This window comes from Herpailurus yagouaroundi, unplaced genomic scaffold (assembly GCF_014898765.1).
Source record: "Herpailurus yagouaroundi ecotype Mexico unplaced genomic scaffold, PumYag 198, whole genome shotgun sequence".
NCBI lineage: Eukaryota > Metazoa > Chordata > Mammalia > Carnivora > Felidae > Herpailurus > Herpailurus yagouaroundi.
Genome location: NW_024412429.1, coordinates 2128208 through 2136503, shown reverse-complemented (window position 1 = coordinate 2136503; position 8296 = coordinate 2128208). Strand labels below are relative to the sequence as shown.

The 8296-nt window shown below is 55.3% G+C and overlaps 1 long non-coding RNA gene across 1 annotated transcript; it reads right to left on the bottom strand.

Annotated features, from left to right (window-relative positions):
* Nucleotides 1-212: 212 nt before the first annotated feature.
* Nucleotides 213-1499, bottom strand: LOC121013108 (uncharacterized). The gene is made up of 2 exons (XR_005782498.1): nt 525-1499; nt 213-445 (listed from the first exon to the last, which is right to left on the bottom strand). It is a non-coding gene; the product is annotated as an uncharacterized LOC121013108 (long non-coding RNA).
* Between the last annotated feature and the right edge of the window lie 6797 nt (nt 1500-8296).

The following is an 8296-nucleotide window of genomic DNA, read 5'->3' as shown; positions in this document are numbered from 1 at the left end:
CTGAGGCCGAGCTGAGCTAGTCCCGCAGTGAGAACGAACACGAGAGCAACACGGTGAACGCGTGTTCGGCTGGACGTGAGAAAGGGCCACATCTGCGGGTTTAAAAATGGTCAAAAATGGCAGTTGCATGAGGCTCAATGTCATTAGACACAGACAGGAGCCGGACAATTGATGTGTCAGACGCAGGAATGAATACACGAGAAACACATACACATAATTGAAAAGATTTTCCTGAAGTAAGGAGAGAGCCAAGTCTGCAGATTAAAAGGATGCTTTCTCTCGTTCCAGGCAACATTGGTCACAACCGTTGGTCACTGAGTCTTGTCCTGGTGACTTTACCGATTTCAGGGACCAGAGACGCCTGGTCTGAGTGTCCAGGCAGGAGGTAGGCATCCGTGTCGGCTACAGGGGGGAAGCAGGTGGGCCTCAGACTCTCCCAGCAGCACTGCTGACAAAAGACGTTCTGGAATCAGCCCCTCGGGACGGGCTCCCCAAGAATCACGCTCACCCACGGGGCTGCTCACCCACAGAACGGAGCCAACGGAGCCTGGTTGAAAGCAATACGTGACGTCAGGAATGGAGCCAGACAGCAGCTGAATTGAAATGTCTTTAAAACCGACGGGTGAAAAGGTTGGGGTAGAAAGCCGCTAGCCTCCCTGAATGCAGAAAGGACCAGAAGGGAATCCTGGGGCCCTGAAGGGTGCAGGACGAAGTGTAGGCGGCAAGAAGTCAGGTCTGCGAACATGGTGTAGACGCTGGCCGTGGCGGCTGGGGCAGAGGCTGGGCGACAGGCCAGCGTGCAAAGGGGGATCCACAGGGTTTTCAAGTTATGACGTTCAAGTTTCTTAATCTAAAAAAGAACGTTGGGTTTTTAAGAAGGAATATCACTAATTAGAAGAACACACACGCATCTTAACTTATATGTCCTTTCTTTTCATTTCCTTTGGCTAATCGCAAGTGATACGCAATCTGTTAAGTGACGTATCGTAAAAATCACCGATCATATTTTTGTAAAATGATTTCCAGCCGTGAGAAAAGCCGTCTGGAGGACGCTCTGAAGCGTTTACCAGACACGCGCAGTACTGAGTTCGAGGTGGTGAAACCCAAGGTGAATTTTTGCTTTTCCGTGCCGACGAGCATTCTCCGAAACATAATCGCTCTTCTCCAAAGAGGAGATGAGGGCAGATGTTTGCCCTGGCCCCGGCCTCTCCACCCTGCTGGCCAGGGCTTCTGCTTCTGCAAGTATCATTTTACTCATCACCCTGTTGACCGGGGCCATTCCCTGCTTTTAAACATACAGCCTCCTCCTCTCTGTCCACTTAAAATAATCTGAGAAGATAACTCGTAGTCCAAAATACCCTCCGTGAAAGCAAAGCTGGTCATTACCCCGGTGGGATAGCGATCAGCAAAGAGGTGGACGAGCGACATTGCAGTGTTTAGAACAAAGCCAAGCCAAGCCAAAAACAGACTGTGGCAAAGTAATTATTCGCCCACAGCAGCGTGTCCCCGGAGCTTCCTGCGCCCCGTTCCCCCTCCGCCTGCACCCAGGTGATGGGCGTGGCAAGCCTCGCCACGGTGCTTGCGCGGGAGACCGTGCAGAGCTCAGGTGATGCGGCTGTCCTGTCCACACAGTGCACACACACCCCCTCCCCCCCCCCCCCGGGACCTGTGGAGCCCCGGCTTGTGCAAGCGCTGCCTTCAGCCCGGGCCACAGTGGAGCCCATGAGACAGCCTGGCTGGGCGGAGGGCCAGACCATGCAGGTGAACAGGCCGCAGAGTGGAAGCATGGAACACACCCAAGGGCCCCCGCTTCTCCTGTGGGGCCGGCCCAAGAGGGCTCTAGAAGCACAGTGGAAATGGGGTGGGTGCAGAGGAAGGGGAGACCCGGCAGACGGAGCAAACGAGGAGGGTGGGGGGCTTCGTATCTCGCACCAGGCAGGCGCTCACTCCAGGTGCGCACTACCCTGAATCTGACAGGCATCCTTCTCCCCCTGGGAGTCGCAACACTTCTGATTTGTGAGGCCAGCAAAATTGTTATACGAAAAATCTGGTGAGGATACTACAAAAGAGAAAATACAGGCCGATCTCTCCAGAAAGATAGAAGGAAAAAAAGGCAGATTGAATCCCATGACATAAAAAAAGAAAAATACAGAGCAACCAAACTTGGTTGACGGCAGAAACTCCAGATTGTCCTAACGTTTGAAAACCCATCAGTGTTTCAGCCTATTAAGAGAATGAAGGAGGGGCCCCTGGGTGGCTCAGTCGGCTGAGCGTCCGACTTCGGCTCAGGTCACGATCTCGCAGTTCACGGGTTCGAGCCCCGCATCTGTCTCTGTGCTGACGGCTCAGAGCCCGGAGCCTGCTTCAGATTCTGTGTCTCCCTCTCTCTCTGCCCCTCCCCTGTGCTCTCTCCCTCTCTCTCTCTGTCTCTCTCAAAAATAAATAAACACTAGAAAAATTAAAGAAGAGGGAATGATGGAAAAAAGACATAGGGTCATCTCAAAAATGCAAGGAAAGGGATTGAATGGAATCCAAACATTTATGGTGTAAAAAGTCTTGGCAACGTACCAATGAAAGGGGATGCCCATCATCTGATAAAGGCTATGTACCCCAAAGGAAAGAAAAGAAAAATATCAACCCAAATAGCACACATGCATGGTGAAACACTGAAAACTTTCCCTTGGAGGTTGGGAACGTGACGAACATACTTGCCGTTGTCACGTCCATTCAACGCGGTCCCGGAGAGCCTGGCCCACTTCTTTATAGATGAGATACTTTTGTATTCAGGAAACACAAAGGGAATAGATCTAATAAATGGAAGAACCCTACGCAGAACACTTGGAGACGGTGTGAAGGCCAAGGGACCTCCCTCATTCTGTGGCGTTGGTGGGTGTCTGGCTACAAGGACCACGGAGCAGGGTCCCAGAAAAGAGCCACACTCTCGGGCTCCGCACGGCCGTGGGGAAAGGGGTGTTTCCATTGTGTGTTGCTGTGCAAGAAAACTTGGGGCTTGAAGCAAAGGAGCGTTAGTCTCGCTTCCTGCAGATGACCGCGCCGGGCACAGGGCCGCAGTGGCCGGGCCGGGCCACGCTGGGAAAGGGAAGATGATGGCACTCCCACACGCTGACATTGACTCCGGCCGCCAGCTGCTCGGGACCTCCGCTCTCCCTCCCAGCCTGGGCTGACTCGGCATGGAAGCTGGACTCCCCAGGTCGTTTCCCAGGCCATCCTGCAGCTGTCCGAGAGGATTCCAGAAGCCTCCTCGACCGGGGGGGATGACAGCCAGCACGCCACGTGGGGGACAGTGGACACAGCGGGTGGCTCGAGGCACAGCACCGCTTTGCTGCTCCAAGCCAGTCGCGACCCTGTGACCTCGTCCGCTTGTGTTGTTAGTCCTTCAGGGAAAGCCTGGTGGGAAAGATTGAAGCACCCAAAATGTTTGGTGGCCATTTATCAGTCTTTCGTTTCTCTGTCTACTTGGCTCTTGCTCAAGAGGGAGTTTCTACCGGGGGGCCTGGGTGGCTTCGTCGGTCGTGACCTCACGGTCTGTGAGTTTGCGCCCCGCATCAGGCTCCGGGCTGGCAGCTCGGAGCCTGGAGCCTGCTTCTTCTGTGTCTCCCTCTCTCTCTCTGTCCCCCCACTGCGTGTGATAAATAAACGTTAAAAAATATTTTTTAATTAAAAAAAAGGAGTTTCTACTAATATAACACTGTATGTTAGCTGTACCAGAATTAAAACAAAATAAAGTAAAATAAAATAATTTTTCTCCCCCCAGAAAACAGAAATAGCATGTCATTTGTTTTCAGGCATGAGTTTTAGAATTTTTTTAATAACATTCAGTTCCTTACCTGAAAATTATTTTTGCAAATACGATGAATTGAGATCTTCCCCCCCCCAAATAAATCGATGATTGTCCCAATACACTTATTAAATAATCTACAATTTCCCTTACTGATTGATATGAACCTGGGGTCTCCATTCTGTACCGTTAAATTCTGACTCCTGATTCGCCTAACGTCATACTGTGTTTTGACACCCGGTGGGGTGAGTTTCCCCACCCAGTTTTCCTCCTTGGCAGTTCTTGCAATTAGGTGCACCTGGTGACACTCTGGTTCCACTGACCTTACACTTGTATTCGGCGATCACGTGAGCACATTCAGCACATTCAGCACAGAGCCCGACGCGGGGCTCGAACAACCTTGCACCATGGTGACTCGCCTGCAATTTACGTGGTTACAAGGAGCAAATGCTGTCAAGCGTTCCAAAATCCGTGGTCTTACTTGATGGTCCGCGAGCAAAGCATCGTCATCATCCCCATTTTTACAAATGGGAGCACGTGCAGGCAGGCCGCATAAAGCATCGGCGGTCTGACAAATAACACTATCCCGTGGCAGAAGGAAACAACAGCTAGGGGCTCCGGGCGTTGGGCAGCCCGCGGGGGGCAGCCCCACCGGCCCCCACCATCGCCCACCCCCCGACCCCCCGGAAACACAGCTGAGCTCTGCTTCCGCAATCCATGATTTCAGTAACCTGTACTTTATTGAGGGTTCGGCTGTCCACTGGGTAGGGGTGTCCTCGCACAGAATCGAGGCCCTGAGCGCTCATCACCATCCGTGTTACCCCGCGAGGAATTGTCTAGGGCCGTGGATCCGGCGGGAGTCTGGCCGCTGGTCGGCCTTGCCCTAGAGCCCGCGAGGCAGAGATGCTCCTGGGCTTTGCCACCCATTCGACAGGACTGATGAGCTTACGTTGCAGGTTACTGAGCCAAAAGCTGCTCAACCATTTCAAATCTGTCTGTCTCGATAGGAAATGCGGAGAGAAAATTCAGGGTGATTGGCAAAGCAACTCGGAGCCCCTCTTGCCAATTCTCTCCTCATTTGCAAATATATTAGTGAGAAGCGTGAGGCAGTCTGGGCCCGTTTTGTTAATCCACCCTCGTCATAGGACAGAAACAGCAGATTCCAGATTTCGCAGCTGTTTGTTTGGCGAGAATTTACCACAAGCTCAAAAATAAAAGTCAAAGCTGGCTCGGGAATGGCGATTTGACAGGACAACACCTTCCCAATTGTGACAAGACGACATTATTCACCTGATAGGTTCAAACGCTCAGATATTATTATTTGAGGCTAACACAGAGAGTATGGCCTAGGGCAGGTCCTTGATAGGGTGGCTGAGAGTGGAAATCTTTTATAAGCCTCTAGTCTTTAGATCTTTCCCATAATGATAATAACTCCCCCCATACATTTTTTGTTTTTTATTATTATTTTTTTAATGTTTATTTTTGAGAGAGAGACAGAGTGTGAGTGGGGAAGGGGCAGAGAGAGAGGGAGACATAGAATCCGAAGCAGGCTCCAGGCTCTGAACTGTCAGCACAGAGCCCAAGGTGGGGCTTGAACCCATGAACCGCGAGATCATGACCTGAGCCAAAGCCGGAGGCTCAACGGACTGAGCCACCCAGGCACCCCAAGTTTATTTAAATTTAAAGAGAGAGAGAGAGAGAGTGTGTGTGAGTGGGGGAGGAGCAGAGAGAGGGGGAGACATAGAATCTGCAGCAGGTTCCAGGCTCCGAGCTGTCAGCACAGAGCCCGATGTGGGGCTCAAACTCACAGACTGTGGGATCATGACCTGAGGCAAAGTCGGTTGCTTAACTGACTGAGCCACCCAGGCGCCCCCCGCCCCCGCCGGCCCCTGAACACATTTTTTGAATGGGGACTGACTATAAATCAGCACAGAACTGGGGCCAGGGAGTGCGTGGGTGGCTCAGTCCGTTAAGCGTCTGACTTGATTTCAGCCCAGGTCACGATCTCACTCTTCGTAGGCTTGAGGCCTGCGTCGTCGGGCTCTGTGCTGACAGCTGGGAGCCTGGAACCTGCTGCAGATTCTGTGTCTCCCCCTCTCTCTGCCCCTCCCTCCCTCAGTCTCTTTGTCTCTTTTAAAATAAACGAATGAACTTTTCTTTCTTTTTTTTTTTGATTTGCATCCAAGTTGGTGAGCATACAGTGGTGCGATAATGATTTCAGGAGTAGATTCCAGGGATTCGTCACCCACGTATCACACCCAGTCCTCATCCCAAATAAATAAATAAACTTTTATTTTTTAAGTTAAAAAGAAAGAGAACTGGTGATGGACCGTGATGCGGGGACCGACATTCGGAAGTGCCTGGGTGGCCGGCTCCCGGAGGGGGCGGCAGGACTCGGGGAGGCCTGGAGAGGCCCACGCGGGCACAGAAATGAGTCCTTCCCTTCCCGTGTCTTCCTCGCGGTCCTCTTTCAAAGATGAAATGGGGCAGAAAACATTCAGAAACATCTCTCATAAGTCAGATGGGAAAGTTCACGTGCGCAGTAAGCAATCTCAAGTTCCTGGTAGCTACGGAAGCTCGTGTGGCTCTGGAGACACGGCCTCTCCACGCAGGGGGCTGGCGGCGGCCCCCCGCGGGCCCCTAGCTGGGCGTTCTTCCTGCGGCCACTCTCCATCCGCGTCTTAGATGCAGCCTCAGAGGCTCAGAGCACCGTGCACCAGCTGTGAGCCCGTCCTCGCGTCCCCAGGTCTCCACGCGGCCCTGGACCCCGCAGCCACGACCCCCGGGCGGTGACACAGAGCCCTCCCTGCGCACCCGACGCCCAGAAGGACCGGTGTCTTTCCACACCGGGCCGAGGGCCGCGGCTGTGCCAGCCAGGACCCAGGACTCACTGACGCCATCTGTCAGCACCCACTTGGCCAAACACCGTCAGATGGCACATACACTCTACGGAAGGGGAAACTGAGGCCCGGAGACACGAGTATGTGCACTCGTGTATGTCTGTCACTTTCCGTCTGTCCGGCGTCGCTCCCCACCCTTGTTGACCTCGCGTTCCTGCGGCTTCCCCGGGCAAGACCCCGGTAGGACCCACCGGGAGGGTTTTCTTTTGTCTCTGGTGCCCTGGGTGACCGTCTCCCCCAGGAGGAGCAGGCCTGCCTGGGAGCAAAGCGAACGCAGGGCAGGCGCTGGGGGGAGACATCTTGTCGCCTCGTCCCAAACCAGCGGCTTCTGCCAGGCGCTCAGTTCCAGGGGCCGTAACGTCCTTCCCTCTTGAGCTGCCGGGGTCGACATACGTGACTTGTGTCGGAGGCGCCCCCGCTGAGGCCCCGTGTATGGCCGACGGGGAGCAAAGCTGAAATCCTGGCCCCGGCTCCAAAGTCCACTCTGGGCTACAAGCCCCAGCCCGCCCCGCGGAGGCTGCCCAGCTGCCGGGGACACTGCTTACGTGGCCTCCAGACCCCGGGCTCCATTACGCGCTTTCCTCCACCAGGCCTCTGGAGATAATTCCGCAGGCGGGTCACTGGCAGGTGCGCCCACAGGCCTCACCCCACAGGCACACTTCCAGCCCACCCGTCCATACCGGCCCCGGTTAGCCTCAAATCCAACACGGCAGGGTCCCCCGCTTCGCCCTCCCGGCCCCCACCCCGCCCCCCTCCCACACCGCGGCTGGAACCAGACCCCCTCTCCCCTCTTCCTCGCACCGTCGGCGTGGATCCTCGTGCTCCCGATACGAAGCCTGGCCACGTCCTCCTCGTTCTCCCACACCACCTGCCCGAGGACAGCCCTCCGTCTCCGCCGGGCCACCCGGGCCACCTGGCGCCTGTGAGGCCAGCCTCCCCGAAGCCCTCAGTGGGGAGCTGCAGGTGCGCACGGGGACTCGCTCCTGGGGGGAGCTTCAGGGGACACTCCGCCAGTGGCCGAGTCGAGGGCAGGCTGTATGCAGGAGATCCCCGTGGCCCTCAACCCCAGCGCAGCCTGCCTGACCCGCTCGCTGGAGGGGCCCGCCAGCCTGGAGTTTCTGACCCTCCTCGTGCTGATTCCCACTGTGGACCCCCGCCCCTATCTCGGCGTTTGGACAAGTGTGGGGTTTCTGAACAAACAGTTTATTTTAAACAATGGCCTACATTCATTCCTGGGAGACCGACGCTCGGCCTACCGTTTTCCGCCTTTCTGAACTTGACCGCGTGGTTGGACCCGGGCTGGACCCTGTGCAACAAACACTTCCTGCCAGAATGTGCCATCGGCCTGGAGGCAGAGGTTCCGGGCCAGGCAGGACCATTAGCCACAACAAACCCGACCTCTGGGTGCCCGGCCCCTGAACTCCCCAGGCCCCTGGGCAGTTTGCGTGTAATTACAGCCTTTTCAGAGACTGCTTCCCATCAGCCCTAGACTGCTAGGCTGCCCTCCCCCCTGCCGCGCTGGGTCCCGGGGGAAGTAAACCGAGTGGATGCCAAGGGCGTGCCCTGGCCGCAGTCCGGGGGGCCAGCGCTCAGCCGT